The following is a 17842-nucleotide window of genomic DNA, read 5'->3' on the forward strand; positions in this document are numbered from 1 at the left end:
AAAATGCAACTCTACTTCCGTTTGGCAAATTTCTTCATTTCGTTTTCTCCACTCTGAAAAGCTTCCAAGTGTATATATTCTCTCTCTTCGGTCTTCTCCATTTCTAAAAAGCTTCGCGTGCAAAGAAATTTAAAGCTAAAGATCACAACTGAAGATTCTTCACGAATTGCCTTCCTCTCTTTGAACTGAATTGTGACCTTCAAATCTAAACCATGCTTGTGAACCCCCTTTCCACCCATAAATTTGCATCCACCAACTCCCACAAATCAACTGAGTTTCATGTTGTGCGTTGTGGAAGATTCGCCCCCCGAGCAACGACAACAACGAAGTAAAGTAAATCACAAATTTTTCTCAAAATATATATGGGTTCTATGTATAACTCATTGATTTCCTACTTCATCCCCAAATTTATTAGTCTCGGGCCAAATTTGTGTAGCGTATTCTCGAATTAGACAGCTACCGAAGAAGCGCACATCCATCCACTCTACCCACTCCATCACCGATGACAACTATTCTACTCCTACTGCTCTAGTACGTATATCCTTCAATCGATCTGCTATGGAATAGCTGATAAATATAAATGGGTTCGATGATCTGTCCAAGCAGTGCTGAGTCGGTCATCCACCAAGACAACTAGCCGGTCGTCCTCCCTGTCTTCCGACCGGTCGACCAGCTAGTCAACCGCCATTCCACTACTCCTACCTCTAGGTCGACTACCACTCACCCCTTTGTTGTTTCTCTTCTTCAGCTCTCCTTCTACTTATTGTCTATTATGTACACTTCATATAAAACATTCTTTCACAATGGATTTGCAATTAATATTATGCTTTTTCTTGTTCATCTATTTTTCCCAACACTGTTTAACAACTTCAATTAATGAATCTTTTATTCTAACTGAAACATAATTGTAGGTGATTCTTGCATTGATTCTAGAAATTCAAGTTATATGATAAATTATGCTTAGGACTTATCTTGTTATTTTTCAATATCCACTTAAGCTTAGTTTAGATATAAATTGTGTCTTGTTAGATAAATAGCAACAATTCAAATGATAATCAGGACACAAGAATGTGGAGCTCCAGAATTGAAATGAAGCTAATAAACATGTTGAGATAAGAGGTACAAAAAAACCAAACAAAAGATCGTAGTATTGTGTAGACAGTTGGACAATAGAACCATTTTGCAACTGAGTTGCAAAATCTGTATGGGTTCCAATACACAGCAAAACAGGTGAGACAAAAATATCAGTGATTGAAAGCTGATTACCAAACTTTCAAGCGACTTCAGGCACAGACCGGTCTAGGATGAGATCTCATTGTAGGAACGGTCATTACACCTGATGATTTTTGGGATAAGGTATTGAATTAACCTGTACCTTTTTCAAATTTTTTTGTAAAATTTTATCACACATACAATACGCTTATTCTCAAAATTTTCAATTGGAGGTAGGCAACAAAAAAATGTAAAGAAATTCAGGATGAAAGGATTTGAGTATTTTCATGAAATGACTGAAATTGTTGAAAACTGTTGTGCCACAGGGGCCTTGGCTCATGCATCCACACAAGGAGCCCCTGACTCCGACGAAGAGGATAAAATGCTTAACAAATTTTGGTCGCCTAGAGCTAGTGGGAGTAATGCGGCTGAACCTATTGTTGTTGACTCATTCAGTGATAAGTACATGGAACCATCTAAGGGCAAAAGTCACAAAAGGGGTCTTAAAAATAGCCAGAGTAACAATGGTCATTCTAAACCTATTGTTGTTGACTCATTCGGTGATGAGTACATGGAACCATCTAAGGGCAAAAGTCACAAAAGTGATCTTAAAAATAGCCAGAGTAACAATGGTCATTCTAAAATGTCACGGTTAAGTGGTTTTTATGATGTCTGCGCAGCTTTCACTACCTATGTATAGGCAAAAACAAAACAATTTCATGCACAATCAACAGACACGGAGGCTGTAAGTGCAGGTGGTGATGACTATTCCCTTGATGCATGTCAAGATGCCCTACTAGAGCTTGAGGACATACCACCGGGCCAGTACGTTAGGGCACTGACACTATTCAAAGACAAGGAATGACGGAGGTTTTTTATACATACTCCTGAGCATATGCGCCTAGCTATGATCCTAGCTTTGTGTCAAGGGAGAAGTTGTGGCTTGGCAGAGTTTGTGGTTCTCTTTGTGGTTGTGCAACATGATTTGATGATTTCTGTTTTCTTTTTTTTCTTTTTTTAGTACCTAATGACATGCTGTTTTTTACCTGTCTTTGTATGTTTTTATTTTTATATTTTTGTGACACTGTTTTTATTTTATATTTAGATGTGATTTTATTCTTCTGCGTTCATTCATGTATGTTTTCTTATTTCTACTTCAACTTTCAATTTTACACGCAGCATACAATATGCATTAGTATATAAGACAAGATGAATAAATATTAATATGTTTTTTTTTCGCATGCATAATTTCATTTAGTTCGATAAATGACTAAGGCCGACAAATTGTAGACAGTAGTTAATTTCAGTTTCACCAATAATGGTAACAGTTATCATGTTGTTAATCATTTATTATAATTCTGCTTTTATTGTCATGTAGCCGAAACAATATGTCATCCAACACAAAAAAAACAATGCAAGGTAGGCTTATCAGAGGAGGATGAGGTTATCGAAGATTTTATGGACTTTTTGATGATTGCTTTTATGAATGAACATATGAATGCGTCAACCAGCAAAGACCATAGCAAACTTGTCCATTCAAAGGTGATGATTACATCTTCAGTTTATTAAATAGCCATCCTGAAACAATGATGGACATCATGCGAATGGAGGCCCAAACATTCATTTTATTGAAAGACACTTTACTTCAAAATAGCTTTGTCGATACTGAACATATGCATATCAGTGTCGAGGAATCGCTTGGCATTTTTTTTGTACACATTTGCACAAAATGACCGGCATAGACTACTGGTCGATAGATTTCAACACTCCACTGAAACTATTTGTCGGCACATCAAAATCAGTATGCGGGTACTGTGCAAGCTTGCATCAACCAAGATGAGATACTGAAAAAAAATTTAAATGATAGGAGGCTTTTTCCCTGGTTCAAGGTATGACTATATGTTTGTCCTGTAAATTTGCAATAACAGTAACGAAGGAATTTTTTGTAATGTTTTCAAAGTAATATCTAGGTTTGTTTCGCGTTTAATGTCAAACTAATATATTTCAAGTAGGATTGTGTCAATACTATCGATGGCACATTGGTGGATGCATGGGTCCCTACCTCAAGACAGAATACATTCCGTGGTCACAAAGCCACGGTATCGCAAAATGTACTCGCAGCTTGCGACTTTGACATGTTGTTCACATTTATCAATTCTGGATGGGAAGGAAGTGCCCACGATAATGCATTCTGTGGTCGCAAAGCTACGGTATCGCAAAATGTACTCGCAACTTGCGACTTCGACATGTTGTTCACATTTATCAATTCTGGGCGGGAAGGAAGTGCCCACAATAATGCAATTTTAGTTGATTCAATTACAAGAGCTGATCTACATTTTTCACACCCGCCCCATGGTGAGTGTCACTAAATAACACTATACTTTCTTAAATGTTGATATTTGTGTACATGTATTTGACAGAGCATTACAAACATTATTTATATGTAGGAAAGTATTATTTAGTGGATGTCGGGTTCACGAACATGCTTGGATTTCTTGTCCCATTTTACTCCCATCGCTATCACTTGTAAGAGTTTCATGACCGTCATTATTCTGAACCCAAGGAATTGTTTAACCATCAACATTCGTCGTTACGGAATGCCATAGAAAGAACATTTGGTGTTCTGAAGAAGCGTTTTCTAATATTGCGGTACATGCCAAATTACAAGTCCACACGACAAGGACTCCTCGTGATTGCATGTCGTGTAATGCACAATTGGATCCGTTTACATGTATCTATGGAACCATTCTTCATGAAAACTGATAATGAAATGGCGGCAGAAGCGGCAGCAGACGGGTTTGTTGGAGGCCAAGCTGACTATGTTGACATGTCACAACATGGGTTAACGTACCAATCAAACTTGAGGGATGCAATTGCTACTGCTATGTGGGAAAATCATGTTGGCCATGGGTAGATTTGTGATGTGAATAAATAATGTGAATTTGGTAGTATTGTATGTATTATTACATTCGTCTTTTTATTTATAATGTGTAAAATGCAATAGTAGTTTGAACCGTGTTCTTTAAAAGTGTTTTTTTTGTGTGGCACTTCTCATTATAGTACAATAATACTGTGATTATATTTGTCTCCGATAGTGGCGTGGTTCAAATAGTTGTGTTCAAATTTTAATTTTGACCTAGAAAGAACATTTTTTTGCCTTTTTTGTTGTATATTCATCTACCGCGGATAGAAAAAAAAAAATTTTCTTGAAAGTTGGTAACGGTGGATTAATTTTATTTTTTAGTAAAACCAAAAAAAAAAAAAAACATTTTTAAATTCATCTACCCCGGATAGAAAAAAAATTCAACCATAATTTAGGAAAAAAATATGACTGTAGACATATTTTTGTTGTATATTTAATTTTTTTTAAGAAAGTGACTTATTCGAAAAATTTAAAACTGTGCACATATTTGAAATGAATGTATAATGGTCCTACTGAAGGGTTCATAAAGGTTACGTAGTATCAAATGCGATACCTACTTATAAATCAGACGTAAATTCTCATACCTATAATTAAGTGGTACACACAAGTTACATCTGATGAGAAACTTTCCATGAAAAATTAATGGATAAAGTACTAATAGTGTTAATAGTTACATTTAATTCAATTTAAATTTTATTGAGAATAAATTTTAAGAAAATTATAGGTAAAAATAATTTTTTGTGACGGTTTTTTGCATATGTCGTTAAAGGTTCATTTGGCATTGGCTTTTGTAATCAATTTTGTCTTTTTGTGATTTTTTAGCCCCAAAATGAATGCCAAACCAAGGCTAAATATGAATCAGACAGAAATAGTGCATACTATTTTACAAATTTTGTATTTTTTTAACATCTGTAACCCATGTAAAAAAAAAAATTCACAAATTTTGTTACCCACATATAAATTTTTTATATTAAATATTATAAGTCATAATTTGTTTATATTAAATATGAAGAACACATAAATAGTGCATAATTTAAAACAAATTCTGTATTTTTTTAACAAATTATGTAACCCACATATAAGTTTTTTTTTTTGTTTTTTTTTTCAAAGTCAATAATCCACGTGCAAATGTATTTTTATTAAATATTTTTATTCAATATTATAATTCAGATTTGTTTTTTTGAATTGGAAATATAATTGAAATTAGTGTTGGTCAACCAAAAATGTTGTTGTCCAGCCAAAGTTGTTTTCAATTGAAAGATTAATTTTTGGCCAGACAAAATTCAATAGAAACAGTGTGACGCCCCAAATTTTAAGGACATCATAATAAGATTTAGAACTTAAAATCAATGTTGCCACCAAACATCATTAACATCCATTAATTAACAGCCCACAAATTTACAGTTTTTAAATTACAATTTTAATAAAACTTAAAACTTAGCCTCAAATACGTAAAAAAAAAGATTACACAAATATAAAAGAAAACTAGAGAAAAACTAGGAAAATTTAGAAAATAGTTTGTGGAACTTGGGGACTTTTCAAGCTAACCAAGGCTGAATGTCGCATTGCAAGGCCTCGGTGTTTCCTTCATTTTCTTCGGTACCTTGCATAAAACGCCAGGGCAACGAGAATGCCAATGAACGACGAGCTCAATAATACACTACAACCCGAAAATACCCACCCCGATAATAATACTCACAAAAAAGTAAATATTGTGTAATAACAGAATAATAAGCAGCATTTAATAAACATAACATAAATGCCAACAGTTAAAATAATAACAATAGATAAATAAATAAATAAATAAAAATGAAAAACGGAAATAGTGATTCATCATAAGGGAAATTCATACTTTTCTTTTTAAAGTCACATAGATTTAGTTTAACGGGTAAGTTTAAGTAACTCCCCGCAGAGCACTATTTCCACTCAACCGCTAAGCAATAGCCACGGGCAATTCTGACTCCCCCTTGGTCAAATATTCAAATGTTACTTGCTGTAACTACCAAGGATGCCCACGCACTAGGGTTACGTACCCGAGTCGTGACATCATGGTCTGCCCTAAGGGAACGGTCTATGTTGTGACACCCGCACCACCAACCTTATATCGCCTACACCGATAAGAGCCGAAATAGCTTCCTGTGCCATGTTAAGGTTCGCAACTCATTTGTGCAAGATTCTAAGCCGGGCTCGCCCCATCACTTTTAAATTTTTAATGTATTATCGGTTCAATTTCGTGTTTCTTTACTTCGTCAAATTCACATTATTATTATTATTATTATTATTATTATTATTATTATTATTATTTATTTTTTTATTTTTTTTATTTTTATGCATATGCGAGTTTTAGTTTGAGAATCACCGTGATATAATGTTTATATAGCACAACACAATCATATATGGCAACCAAAATAAATGTGATAGAGTGTCTTAGGAGTCATCACAAGATTTCTTAAGAATTCACATACTTCTCCTTTCAGCACTGTATATGGTCAAACAAAAAAAAATATGAAACCCATACCGAACGATGTTCAACCATTATAATATTTTAACTGGTACTAGTTCATCGAGTTAGGAAAATATTTTGAGAAGAATACCAGAGCTAAAAACGATTTTAAAATGGAGAAATAATTTTTGGAAGAAACTGGTTTTCTGAGACAGTGAGTTACATTCACCTCCAGCACATGTGTTTTGTGTTCGAAAAATAAAAAGGGTCCTCAAACGGTGTCGAAAAGAGGCATGGTCAGAATAGTTTGCTAAATTTTTGAGTTTAGAACATATTTCCAGTAGAGTGTGAAGACTGAAAACCAGTCGAAGGTGGCCAAATAATTTTTATAAAAAACTAGACAGATTCTGTCACATTTTGGAAAAATTGGCGTTTCTCTCTCAATACTTAATAAAAAAATTATGAAAGTAGTGGCGTTTGAAAGGTAACTTAAAAATCTAACTTTTTCGAGTGGTCGTGCAGAAAAATAGCATTTATAGAGAAAATGGGACCTGTTTGAAGCCACTGCTTCTGCTGTGTTGTAAGCGACGCTTAGGGAAAATATTTGTTTCGGTAAGAAAATGGTGTCCAATGATTTTATAAAAATTTTACACTGTGTATAACCACCTATATATAGTTCCAGTATACACAGATTTTCAACATCAATTATTTTCAATTTATTAGAGCCCTCTTTTCATCCGATAAAGTCTGAAACAGTGAGGAAGAATCTAAGTTTCAGGTAAAGGGAAACCATTCTCACCTCATTTTACTCCCTTGCAAGATTATTTCAACAATGGAGAATATTAAACACATAAAAACATTAGCTAAGCCATATATCTATGTTTTCAAAAAGGAATATGAAATTATAACATAATGAAACCCTCATCCTATCAAAATTTTAAACACGCATGGTACTATTTTGCTATATATGACTAAACCATGCTTAGTCTTGCATATATAAATTATATAAATTCAGTTAGAGGTATCTAAGGGAGGATAGAGGTGACGTATTCTTACCTCAAGAGCTTTTGCAAACACTTCTCAAACTAAGTTGAAATTGGTATTCACCAAGTACCCTCTCTTTTTCCTCTCTTTCTCTTCTCTTTTTCTCCCCCACTCTTTCTTTCCTATCGTAGCCGTGTGTGTGTATTATGGCTGATGATGAGGTCCCTTATGTAGGGAATATGGGAGCAACTTTTTGTTTTATTTTATTATTTCCTTTCTTTAGCAAAAAAAATTTCTAGTGGCTTGGAATTGCCATCCTAAGCCATGCTTGTTTCTTAGGGATGCTGAGTGTGAACTTAGGAGACAAGCATGCCTTGCATGCGTTAGAGCAGTATAGGAAAAGAAGTGGCAGTCAACCACTTTTCTTGCAATTTGACCCCTTTTTTTTTGTTTTTTGAATTGAATTGAAATTGATGCCAATACAATATTAGTATATATATATATTTATATAACTTTCTTATTTACTTATTTATTTATTCATTATTATTATTATTATTATTTTTAACTTTCTTATTTACTTATTTATTTATTTATTATTATTATTATTATTCTTATTTTATATATATATATATATATATTAACTGGATGGTTTTCTTCCTACTAAACTCTAACTAGCTTATTTACTATTAATTTAATCCATTTAGTTTTCACAACTGTATTTTGACACAGAAATTTAATCACAGCAAGATAAATAATTTTATTTAAAAGAATTTAATATTGGTATTAATTATAGTGCTATTAACATTATAATTTAATAGTTTAATAATCACTATTGATTGACTTAATATTATTATTAATAAATTAATTAGTTGTCTAAAAATTCAGGTTCTTACAAACAGTGTATTGATAACTTGTGTCAGATGCAACATACATGGAAACAAATGGTACTCGGTTGGCCACAGACAGAACTGAGACAAAAAACAGAAAGAAAGAGCGAGAGAAGCTTAGAGAGTGCAGTGGGGTGGGCCTATTGCACTTTTTATATATTCTTAAGCTGTAATTATTTTATATTTTATTTATTATTAACACACACACACACACAGATATATATATATATATATATTCTTAACACATATCTTTAACACATATTAACACATCTATTGTATCACCATTCACTCACAATGCAATTTGTAAATGAACAAACTCGTAACACACATTTTTGGCTCCCACAAACTTATCACTTTTTATCATATAGCAAAATTTAACATACATTTTTAACAAATAAAAGATAATTAGAAAAAAAAACAAATAAAAGTAGTACAACAAACAAATTTTTTTTAAAAAAACACGTCAAACGTCATTGTTAGGTGGCGGTGAAGGTAGAGGGAAGTACTGATGGTAGAACTGACTGACTTGATGGTCAATTTGATCTAAGCGATTGCTTGTCACTTCATGACGTGTTTCAGTGTCCATACAAAACTCACCAAATTGTTGAATTAGTGAGTTCAAAGTGGCGGCAAATGCATCGAACTGATTACCAAATGCATTGAACTGATTTTAATTTACTTACCCAATACATCAATCTATTTTAATTCTATTTTTTGACTTAATTTTTTTTAAAAGAGAAATTACACTTTACACTCTTAAAGAGTTATCCAATTTTCATTTTGACCTAGAAAGAACGTTTAAAAAAATAAAAAATAAAATAAAATAAAATAAAATTGTGGTCCTTCAATTTACATACTTTTGTTAATTCTTGAAAGTTGGTAACAGTGGATTAATTTTACCTTTCACAAAATATACCAAAAGTATGTTATCTTTCATATCAAATTTAAAATTTGGCAACAATCCTTTTTAACTCATCTTTAATAATGTATTATAACACTTTCAAAATTTAATTAGAATTTTTTTTCTTTCTTTTTATTCTTTTGTTATCGGTCCAAAAAAAAAACATTTATAAAAAATTGCAGTTGTACCAATACAGCATACAATTTTGAAGATGATACTCTTACACCATGCTTCATAGCCTAATAGGTAGTAATTTTTTTTTAAAAAAATAAAAACAAAACATAAACAGATAGGTGCATTATTTAAAAAAAAAACACACACACACACACAGAGTAGTAAATTATACCAAAAAAAAAAAAAAAAACACACAAAAATTACAAAAACAAATGGTGCTTCCATCCATGAATCAAAAAATTTAGAAACAAAAAAAAAAAGAAAAGGAAACAAACAAATAAGAACAAAAAGTACTAGTACATCTGCAACACAACTAAAAACCACAACACGTGTCAACTATTTAATCACTCATCCAAACAAGTCAAGCGTCATTGTCAGGTGATGGTGGTGGAGGTGGAGGGAAGTAGAGATGGTAGACCTGACTGACTCGATGTCTAATCAATGTGATTGCTTGTCACTTCTTGATGTCTTTCAGTGTCTAGATGAAACTCCACATATTGTTGAATTAGTGAGTTCTGAGCAACGGCAAATGCATCAAACCGATTGCCCAATGCATTGAACTGATTAGCCATTTGTTGTTCCCATTGAACGCGCTGATTGTGTCATTCTTGTTCCATGGCCAAATAATCAGTCCAGTATTGGGGTTGCTCATTTTGTGGCATGTCATTGTCATTGGGGTCTTCAAGAGTATCATCTGTTGGTGCATTTGCAACATTCAAAGATCCCAATAAGTTTTCAGCGCCACCAGCTCGGGTAAGTGTGTACTCTGAAATCGGTGAAATGATTTTAGCATCTGCTTCACCTACAAGTTTGACATGAAAAGATTTGAAAATTTTGGTTAGCAAAGCTCCAAAAACTAGTGACCGGCCACTACTACCACCAAGATTTGCAGCCACCATTTTCTTCAGTAATATGTAGCATAAATCCAATTTATATCCAACTTCAAAACAATATAACAAATAGGCATTATAAAATGGAACAACATCAAAATGTCCTTTTTTTGGAGTGACATTTTTGACTATCCATCGATGGAGAATACGAAAGTGGGGTTTCAAATGTCTTGCTAGTAAATTACTGTCGGTAAATCGGTTCTCATAAATTGTAGTATAAACTTCACTAATATCACCAACAATGTTAACCAGGTCAGACTCACTCTGAAAATGAATTTGCAAATCTCTTGGCTGAACTCCAATAATTTGTGCCAAAGTGTGGCTATTCAGTGTGATTAATTTACTTTTTCACATAAGATGTAAAACTATTGTCTCTAACTTCTCCCTCAGTAGGTCTCAAGTGAAGGTAAAATAAATACACAAGACGTGGATATACCTTTTGTGGTAAATTGATTAAAGGTAGCCACCCTATCGTTTCTAGTCTGCCAACTAACAGAGGATTTGTGACGCCCTCAAAATAGACTCATTATATATTTGTCACTGACATGCAATATTTAAAGTAAACAATTCATTATCTCATTCATCAGAGTATTTTTAAATAAAAGCATTACATGTAATATCAAATTAAATGCCCTACGGGCTTACATCTTTCCAAGCCAACACTTGGACACAAAAATATGAGTTCTAACTCAAATACAAGTAAAGCCCTAGGCTTGAATGTTTACATGTACTATCAAATCAAAACTACTAACTGAAGATAGTCTTCATAATCCAAAAGTCAAATCCTTCCAAGCTAAGTCCTTGGAGGTAGCTTATCACCTGAACCTGAAAATGATGTTCCCATAAAGGGTGAGCCACAGCCCAGTAGAAAAATACTAAACCAAATTTAAGTATCGAATAAAGCTATAGCATTCAATAGATGGTTAACCAAGATAATCAATTGTATCATTGTACAGTCTCATGACACTAATGTCTAAGACACATTTCACTATCCATTATTATCAACATGGTTCAGAACCTGGCCAAACTTACAACAGTGAACTATATATCATATTCACATTACTTTCAATATCAACAAAACAAATGAGACTCAGGCTCATATCAAACACTTCATACTTCCCGTTTGATACACATTGTAGTGCTATATCAATAACATGTAAAAAAAACACTTCAATATAATAAGCACACATAATAGTGATGCTAATGGAGTCCATCCCCTATCTTCCCCTATACCGTGGAGTACATCCCCTATCTCCTCCCAAACAATATGCATATGCAATGCTCAATTAATACATGTAATTTCTGTATTAATTCAATAGTCTAAATTTATGACTTAAACAAATTGATTAGTTTCAATTTTCCCTAATCCACATGCAATGTCTACAACAAACACGACTATCCTCCACCGATAGCCCAAAACAGTTATTTCTAGACTGGAAATAAATATATCAACAATTCAATAGGCGAGTGATTTTAATTATCCACCTACACCATTTAATCAATGAATTCCTCAATTTCATGCATTTAACCAATTTCCCCAATTTCCTTAAATTAATTATACAAATTAATTTATTAATACAACTAGGGATTTTCCCAAAATTACCAAAGTACTCCCAACATATCAAAATACCAAAACTTAGAACAAAACTTATAGGATGGAGTAGGAAATCCCTACCTCGAAGAAAATAACCCGAATGGAGAAGACGAAGATGAAGACCTAAATTCCAAAGTGCTCCAAACCACCAAACGTTCAGATTAAATAGAAGCCCTTGACTCACTCTATCTTTTTAATAAAGGACTAAGGTTAGATACTCACCCTAGGTAGATCAATTCTTAGAGAGAAGGCAGGTTTAGAGAGAGAGAGACTCTCAAGGGGCGGTTTTTTAAAAGTTAAGAAAGAAAAGTAGGTCAAAAAGTGAAATCACGGACTGATGTAGTCGACTCCCCACTCGAGCGTCCAAACTCCCGCTCGAGCGTCGAATACGCACTCCCAGTACTTTTGCAGAACCAGGTCCCCGCTCGAGCGTCCAACTCCATGCTCAAGCGGCACTCACACATTTCCGCTCGAGCGTCCAATCCCACGCTCGAGCGTCCAACACTGCACAGGAAATACTGGATGGGTGATAATCCCGCTCAAGCACCAAAACTCCCCTTGCTTGAGCGGACAAGCAACAAAAGAATCCCCGCTCGAGCGTCAAACTCCCGCTCGAGCGGACAGATCAAAATCTGGGCAACTAGTTTTGGCATCTAAACTCAACCGACCTGTAACAGACCCGCCCAACACAACTTATAACTCAAATACAAAGAGATTAAAGGACGACAACAACCAATATATACTGATAGGATCCACGGAACCTAAGTTCGGATACAATAATCTAAAGAAAAAAGACCGGGGTCGCTATAGGATTATATTGAGAAGGAAGATTTACCCTTCTCCTAGTAACAATTGGTCAGTTGAAAAAATGTGGATAAGCTTGTTCATGATTGTATGTGAGAAAATCGATAGTTGGATAACCCTGCTGTTGTTGGCGTGGTGGAGGGTTAGAGGTTTTGCTGTTTTCTGGTCTGGCTCTTTTTGTTCTCGACATGACTTATGAAGGTAAGCAAAAGGATAACAAAAAGTAAGGAAAATGTATGGAAGGTTTCAGCTGCTACTGTGAGGAAATGGTGTGCAAAAGGTAAGCAACAGGATAGCCAAAGCTCAACCCCAGGTTAAGTCTTACAGGAAGTTGGGAACAGGCGCAGCCAGTTGACCGGCCGGATGACCCCTCGGTTGATTGCCTGGTCAACCAGTTCGGGGAAGTTTTCGACTGCTGTTTGTGCAGCTCTGAAATTGTAAAGCTCTGGTGTTGTGAACCTCTAATCAAAGCTCTTCCTCTCTTCTTTTACACGGATATGAGTTGTAAATATATAGACTGAATTTGTGAAATTAATTGAGGTAGGCGGTGGACTGAATTTGTGAAATTAATTAAGGTAGGTGGTGGAGGAGGTGGTTATATGTTTCAAGTTAGTTGTGGTTGTATTGATACTATTTGAATAATGAAGGTAAATGAATATGGTAAAGAAATTGCTGAAAGTTGTGAAGTAATGAAGTTGTTGGATGTGCTCACTGATATAAAGGCCATGATTGGGAAGGCAGGCTATGACGCCATTATAGCCTCAGTCAAACAAATGGCCAAAAAGATCTGTAGCTTTTTTTTTATCTTTTTTTTTTTTTTTTATTATCAAAAACTGACCAACTGAGGTTTTGCAGAAGAGTCATGGCTCTATAGAACCTATGTGAAATTACAATTGTGCCCTTTTAATTTTTGACTAACAGACCAACTTAGCATTCCATAACACAGGGGCAATTTAGTCATTTCAATGCCAAACACATCAATCAACAGGCACAATAATATAGATGAGGACAGTACATAAGTTCGCGAGTGAGGCACAATAACATAGATGAGGACGGTACAAAGGTTCACAGATTTCCCACGAAAGTGATGAAATTTAACAAATGAAAAATTCCAATAATATTGAATTATGTGTGGTAAACTGTGTAGATACTATTCAAATGATATTTTAATTTTTGTTTGACTCCCAAAATATATAATATTGGTAAATTTTGTGGTCATTTATTTGAAAATAACAATATTGAAAATCCTAAGTGATTCGTGATTAGATCAAAATTAAAATATTCCAAATCCTAATAATTCAAAACACGCAATCTAAATCATCAAGCACTTACGAAAGTGATTTAGATTATTGTTTTTCTGAATAAACAATAAATCGACACAAATGATTTTTACGTGGAAAAAACCACAATTGAAGAACCTTCAATTGTAATAAAAAACCACGGGCGAAACGCCACTAATCAATCCACTACTGAAGAAAGAAAGATTGCAAAGATAACACACAAATTACCCAACTCAGTCAATTTGTCTTCGAATCTTCTGTAACTCTTTCACCACGCCTTCGTCTCGGAACTGATCAATCCTGAAGTTGAATCCACAACTTCACTTGTCGAATTAACGACTACGTACAGAATCAAACACCTTTTGAAACTCTATGCTTGAATCTCCGGAATCCACCGAAGAATAACACTCTTGTATGTATACGAACAATCTCCTTGATATGTGCTTCTCAAATCATGAGTTGAATACTCAATCAATTTTATCAAGGAAAACTCACAAAAACCTCAGAAAAAAACCTCAAACAAAACCTTAGGACTCTAGAATAAGATCTAGCTAAAGTAAAACCTAAAAACATCCTGAACAGATATATATAGGCAAAACTTGTTCGCGATCTCCGCTCGAGCGCCCAACAGCCCGCTCGAGCGGCTTCAGCAAAATATGCGTGTGACAAAATAGAGGTCCGCTCGAGCGCTGGAAAACCCGCTCGAGCGCGAAATCACACATCTCAGTATTTTTACAGTCCTGACAAACTACTGAGACATCCCATATTACGCTCGAGCGTCAATGGTTCCGCTCGAGCGAGAAAGACAAAAAAACTAGGAAAAATTACAACTTTATCAAAACAAAGTTTTGTACCCGGATTTGACAATAAAGGGACTTAACAATCTCCCCCTTTGTCAATTCCCGGACAAAACCTTTCTAAACAATTTTTCCTTAAACACACGCACTAGACAAGATCAATAACCAAGAAAAGAAAAACACTAAACAACTCTATTATTAAACAATCCTGCCATGTGAACAATCCATCCATCCAATTTCATCCAACATTCACCATGTATCACCAAATAACTCTCCCCCTTTTTGACTGGGAATCAAGGAAGAAAACACAAAGATCATTGTAGACGCGCCAGCGTGGGGGCCCTCGCTACAGTTCGGACTCGATTTGTGTCACGGTTCTTAATCTGTACCAAAGAGTCCAAATCCGGCAAATCGTTTTGAGAAACAGATTTTTTGAAAAGAAGTGCCAAACATGGACTGCTTTGCCAGATATAGAGTCGCCACCTAAATATTTTAAAATGGGGGAATTTAGGAAACCCTGACTTGGTGTCAAAGGCCACGTGTCCGTCATCACCAAAGTTGCCTCGGCTCGGGAACTTGGGTACGATTGGGGAAGGTCAGCTATGAGCACCCCCTCTCGCTCGATCCGAAGATCGGCCTCTACTAACCATGATATCCGTTTTTGAAAACGTTATGTGTTCTTATTCCATTTATTAGCCTAGAATTACTATGTCATGCGCGCAGCAAACAAGTATAGACTAGATTGCCTAATTTGGAAATAAGCATTGCATATCCGTTTGTCTTAAAAAGCACTTTGGAATTTGCTACTCGCAAGTAGGCTAAAATACGGATTTCAACGAGTTTTTCCAACTCAGACAATCCAACCTTCACCCACAGGCATTCAAACAGTTTATCATATAAGCATCTAGCCGCTTAGTAAGCATGCCGTCATGATAGCATTCACACGCATGCGATATGCTAAAGCATGAAAATACTTACATCGTACTCCATGCCAAAACAAAAAACTAGTTAGCCAACATGCATGGTCGTAGTTCATGTCAAATTGACTAATGCAACACATACAGGATGCAATTAGAGTAGGCTCGGCTAACCTAAACATGGCATGTGAAATGCAATCAATTGATGCACGTATTCAACTTGGAATTGAAGTACAAATGCAGTTAGCATGATGTACCGAGCCCGGTGCGTGCGAGACAAATGTATGGATGCACGCATGCATAGCATAAGGTATGCTAATTTAAACATGACCTATTACTAACCATCAAAGCAGGTAAGTAAAAGCGAGAAAGAAGTGGGGGTTGGAAGACATGCACACACTCACCCACACTTATTACAAATTCACCCTCGCTCGGAGGGACCGAAAGAATAATACAAATTAACTACCTCGCAAGCTAATTAATTATTACAAATCACCTAATTAATTAACAAATTAACTAAGCATAAGAAAAGCAGTAAAAGGGGCCTCGGGAAGAGGGTTCGATGCGCGCGTGCTCGGGTCTTGCTCGGAAGTGCACTGCCATGCATAGGCTGCCTCTGTTTTCCCTGCTCTGCCACTTTGAAGACTGCCAAAGTCTCAGAATTGCTTCCCTGGACATTGGGAGACACCACCGGCTGAGTAGAATGACCACCGGCAGTAGTGTGTAATCATCGGCTGTTGGTGAAGCTATCGGCCCAGGAGGGATTGCCGGTCGGCAGAGAACACTGCCGGTCGGCAGAAAGTTCCTGTAGAATCTGCAATTGACAGCAGCAGAGGGCAAGGCATAGCATGGCAATGCAATTCAAGCCATATATGCACCAATCATGTCCCTTATCATGTTAGTGACTCAAAGGGACATGCTCCTTGGTTCTCGGACCATCAATCGCGCATTTCCATGCGTGATGGCCCAAGGGACCAAGTGTGCACATTTTGATGTCAAGTGCAATGCAAACCATCAAACCAAAGGGGGCCAATCCCTATCACTAAATCAAGGGACAAGGCATTCATGTTCAATGCAACCTAAGCATGTTAACTAACATGCAACATGGTATAAAAGGGAGCATGCAAACATGCAATGCACATTAGGTACACAACCTAAGCAACCAGGCAAACAAGCATGCCATAATTATGCAAACTACTTAGAGCATGTAAGATGTAATCTAATCATGCCACATGCTAGTAATTTGACCAAGGGAACGCATGCCAAATGCGAATGATTTCAAGCATGCAACACACGCAACCAAAGCATGCAAACATGAGATAATGTAATAGCACTTGAATGGCATACAAGGGATGGACTTACACTAATTGGACGACTCTAAGTTAGGTCCCAAAACAGTGGCCAAAGCTTAAGAAGATGGGACCAAACACACATACACACATGCACATGTTTAAGGCCTAAACACTTAAGCATCAAAGGGCATCTTTTAAGCACACTTAAAAGGGAATAATCATGGACATGGGGCATGCATTAAGCTCTGAAAATCATGCAAGAACATGGTGCCAAACCAAGCAAACAAGATAGGCTAAACATGCAACAAATGGCCCAAGCATTCAAGGCAAGCTAATGAAGTTTTGAACTACACTTGATATGACCACACATGGCAAGACTTAAATGACCAAAAACAGAGTTTTAGCACATAAAACAAAGCCCAAAAGACCACTTAGATGGCATCTAAATGGCTTGAATTCAAAAGCATGCACAAATGCACTTTCAAGGAGCATACCACACAAGCTCATAAGGCATCAAAGAGGCATCCAAGGCAAGCATACAAGCATGCTAAGGGGACTGAAATGATGCCATAAATGGTGCCAAACCATTAAATCAAAGCGAGTAACGCATGCTATACCCTCACATACTTAAGGCCAACAAGCTAAAATGCAAAGGGGCTATACTAAACACATCATGGCTGACCAAAATGACTAAGGACAGACCTCTAGCATGGCAAAATAAGCACAAAAGCTTCACAAAGCCAA

The sequence above is a fragment of the Camellia sinensis genome, chromosome 4, assembly GCF_055761805.1.
Source record: "Camellia sinensis isolate YWXY chromosome 4, ASM5576180v1, whole genome shotgun sequence".
In the NCBI taxonomy this organism is placed as follows: Eukaryota; Viridiplantae; Streptophyta; class Magnoliopsida; order Ericales; family Theaceae; genus Camellia; species Camellia sinensis.